Below are 4,585 nucleotides of genomic sequence, written 5' to 3' on the forward strand. Positions count from 1 at the left end.
GGTTCAAGCCCACCAGATGGCAACAAATACGCTAAGCGATTTTAATCTTCTCAATAAAAAAAGCACTCCGTCTTCAAGCCACGAGTGGCCTACCGGGACCATCCGACCGCCGTGTCATCCTCAGTTGAGGATGCGGATAGGAGGGGTGTGGGGTCAGTACCCCGCTCTCCCTGTTGTTATGATGGTATTCTTGACCGAAGCCGCTACTATTCGGTCGAGCAGCTCTTCAATTGGCATCACGAGGCTTAGTGCACCCAGAAAAATGGCAACAGCGCATGGCGGCCTGGATGGTCACCCATCAAAGTGCCGGCCACGGCCGACAGCGCTTAACTTCGGTGATCTCACGGGAACTGGTGTATCCACTGCGGCAAGGCCGTTGCCCTTCTCAATAAAGAGGGAAAAAATAGGACGGTGTAGGCCGGAGTTTTCTTCTGAGAGGCCGTCAATGTACGAAACTATTTACTAACTTTTGACTATATCTGCACTAGACATCTTCAGCGACAAAACTGGAAGCTACATCAAAATCAGAATTTATGGGCGCACTGTGAAGTAATACACTCGTGAAGTGATTTCGAAAGCGTACTTATCTGTTACCAAGTGACATCGCTCTCCAGTACGTCAATGAATTTTACGAGTAAATTTATGGGGTTGGCTTGGGCAACCAATCCTCTCGGTCAAGGTGTGCCATCTTTTATAAGGAGGGTTCTGAACAGCGGGTGTTTCAGACAGGCAACAAAGCATTAGCTAAGTTGTACTGTAATGTGTGATGCCTCTTTAGTAAGGACCCACGATGAAGAAGAGTGCAATGGGGAACTTAATTTTCTGGATGCATCAGTATCAACCGGGCGTTCGAAACAATGGACCATAAGGCGTACACTAACTCACCACTTACAGATCGATACAAGGAAACTAATCACCATTTACAGCAAGAAAGAAGGATAGTTAAAATCTTAGTGACAGGGGAAAATAAAATATAAGAGGCAGTTCACTTACAAGAAGAATTCAGTTATTTATAAGCGACTTTCAAGAAATTTTTTTAGTCCAGTAAAGAGGTGGAAACGAGCTCTACCCGAAACAAGAAAGAAGTTGACTTGGAATACTAACCAGTTACTAATAGTCAGCTTTTAAGATAATGTTACTCAAATAAGGAGGTGAAATACCTAATACGCCGAAGGAGGAAAAATCAAAGAGCAATAACGGACAACAGGCGCGCCAAAGAGGAACGTTTTTTTTCTTTTTATTGACAAGATTACTGGAGGGATTAGAAAGTTTTTAGCCAAGCATGGAGTTCAAACGGGTTTTAAGCTCACCACAAAAAGAGATTAATTCCTACGAATTGCGAAAGATGTTATCCATTGGCGGTAACTGATGTGTGTAAAATTCCATAATTTTGTGGCCAACTGTACACTGGAATCATAAAAGAAGATTTTGGAGGTCGTGAAATAAGATTTCGTGAAAGTAACGCTCTAGCCAAAAGAACGCGTTTTTATATGCGTTTCGGTAGAGAGCCAATAGAAATTTATGAACACCGTAATACTTTTAATACCAAAGGGGCGAGTTCAATAAAATTAATACATATACCGATTTTGCGCCGAGAGTAATTCTAATGATCGATTACTTTTAATCGAGGATGATATTATCTGTCAAAGGTAATCATCTACATTCAATGCCACATGACGAGTGGTGGTGCCCTCTAAAGAGCTATAATCGCCTTGAGCTTTCGACACAGATGCGACCTTTTTTTTCTCTCTGAAGATTCCACACAAGAGACGAAACGTTAGTAAATCATTTTCCACATCGACGAAGGCCTCGTAGGGCTAATATTTTAACAGAAGGAAAAGAGTGAGAGATAGAATTCGTGTCACTACTTTAGCCACCACTATTTTTAATGTCCCATTGCTAATATTTGTCTGGTTGTTAAATATATCTGGACGCCTCAGTACCTGAGTGGACAGTCTTTTAGAGAGACTCGGAGGGCCCAGATTAGATTCCTAAAATTACCATTGGTTTACTTCGGTATAGTGCTGTGCACTCAGCCTTTGAGGATGTCTGAAATAGCTACTCCATTTTCGGGAGCTAATATTAACGGTCGGGTGTTGAGCCAACCACGTCCAGGCGGAGGATAACAGTAATGGGTCGTCATCCTACAGTCCTCTAGGCCCAGTCGTGAACTTTAATATAGGTGTAATACAATGTACTTCTCTGTAAGTTATGTTGTGTGGCTGTCTACACCTTTTCTCAGAGCTGCAAAAATTTCCTTAGCAATTTATCATTCGTCTGGCAACATCTTCGATCGACCTATATCTCAGATCCTGCAATGAATTTCCTTAGCAATTTATCATCCTCCAGCAACATGTCCCGTCGACCTACATTACAGTTTCATTACGCCCATAATTCATCTTCTGTTGCGTCTCCCCCGCCCCAATTGTCATATTTTAGTTTTCGTGTCTGTCTCGCTAATTTCCAGCGTGCATCTCTGCAGGATTTGCTCAGCAATCCCCAGTTCTTAAGTAGTTTTCGCGTTTAAAGTCTTAGTGGAGTAGTCTACATTAAAATGACAAATTATGTTGGTGGTAAACTTTTATTTTGAGACATGTCGGAAGTAAAAATTTGAAAATCCTGCATTTAACCAAAAACTGTTATTTTTACGCTCCTGTTTATTTGTTTTTCTGTCCATCCCATCGTCTTCAACTACCCAAAATACAAAAACTCTTCAGTTCTGTGATTGCTTCGTCAGTCTATTCATTTTATTTTTTATTTGTTGACCATACATTATTTTGTGTAATTAAATTGATTTTCATTGTCTATTAAGCTCTTACATTGGTTGTTGAAGTTCGTATGGGCTAGAGGCGAACAATAGCCTGTTAGCCACAGAACACATAGCGTTCACATGTGTCCTTTTTTACCAGCTTAAGAATTTGAAAACTTTTCTAAGCCTGCTAAGAATATTTCTGCTCTCTACGTGCCTCCTCTTTCAATTCTGAATGTCCCACCGCTCTGTTTAAGTCTAATGGAAGATGCAACACTCATGTGGGCTATACATTCTTCAGCACACTAATGTAGAATATATCAGTGCACTGTTTCCCAAGATCTGTTAGTACTAATGTAGTTGAAACTGAGTTAAAAACTGTACCAAAATCAATGAATGCCAGACAAAGCGGTAATTCGTACTCGTTGGTCCATTAAGTAACTTCAGTCCCAACTTTCAAATGTACACTTGTGCTGTATCTAAGTTTTGGAATCTTTATCGATATTAAATTCTACCCCCACATCGAGCAGAGGAAGTCAAATACTCAAGCTGGGCTACTAGCAATTCGAAAGTTCCCATCGGCAGCCAACGCTCTGTATACAAAAAATTAAAGAAATGGATGATGCAAGAAAACGAAGAATATTGGAAACCACTATTGAAAAATTTAATTTTAGTTTTTTTCTAAAAATTGCTAAAAACTCTTTAAATGAGTGTCAAAATTGTTCACACGTTGGAAAAGATCGGAACCAGGCATTTCGCGTTTTTCTTGTTCGTTTTGTAAAAAATTTAGTGAATATGAGTCTCTTCTTTCTTACACTGATACGTATCTGCGAAGGATTTGAAATGCTTTTAGAGGTATAATATACCACAACAATTAAGTCCTTTGTTACAGTCAATATCTGCTCCGAACCTCGTTCACATCAAAGTGTCTTGCTTTGGAAACTATTAAGTTACTGCTGGGATCATGCAGGATATTAAAGTATAGCTATACATCTTCAGAAATACGTAGACGAAGAGTTGAGGCAATGAAAGCCAGAGTGATTTAAATAATCCAAAGCAAAACGAAACCAGTCTTTCAGAATTATTGTCTGTTGTTATTTTACGTAATACATAACCGTTTTCAAGTATTATCGCCCGTCTTCACAAGATTTCAAGACATTGTTGGCCATTTAAAACACAGAATACCAGTTGGATAGATGTCATTGATAAGGTTACAAATTGCATTTACTCTGCGTAAATACGAAATAAGTAATAGCCTACAACGATATTATATCGTACGTCGTGGTAAACCGTAAACGTAAATAGAAGTTCGATTGCAAGGCCTCCTACTTAGAATATTGAATGTGGAGTTAGGCGTAACCTAATAATTTCATATGCAGCTCAGTGGTACTAATCTCAACAACAATTAGCCATCAAATTGCAAATGAAGGCACAAAAGCAAAGTATTCTATCATCGATCGGCTGTGTACTGTTGAATCGTGATATGAAAAAAGGGCTAGCAACAATGTCCTCCGCGATAGGTTTATTGTTAGTATTCTTAGTGAAATCGTTGTACCGTATCTGTATAAAATTTCAAACCATCATCAGTATCGAGAGGATTGACTCGAGGCAGATGCCTGCTACCGAGAGATTAGAGACCGATATTTTCATCGTGATGAGCGCAGAGACACCGTTGACGACTTATCGACATTGGAACCTACGCATGAGTAATCCCTGGGCACTGGTATCACCACTAAATATTTCGCGTCTTTAAAATGTCTCCTGTTAGGTACTTTCCCAATTATAGCATGTTGTCTAAATGTGGGTTAATAGCAATCTGACGCGACAAGTTTGTCA

General features: G+C 39.7%; 1 pseudogene; it reads right to left on the reverse strand.

The window, feature by feature from the left end:
• Positions 1-263: 263 nt before the first annotated feature.
• Positions 264-381, reverse strand: LOC126191823 (5S ribosomal RNA; annotated as a pseudogene).
• Positions 382-4,585: the final 4,204 nt, after the last annotated feature.

The sequence above is a fragment of the Schistocerca nitens genome, chromosome 6 (assembly GCF_023898315.1).
Source record: "Schistocerca nitens isolate TAMUIC-IGC-003100 chromosome 6, iqSchNite1.1, whole genome shotgun sequence".
In the NCBI taxonomy this organism is placed as follows: Eukaryota; Metazoa; Arthropoda; class Insecta; order Orthoptera; family Acrididae; genus Schistocerca; species Schistocerca nitens.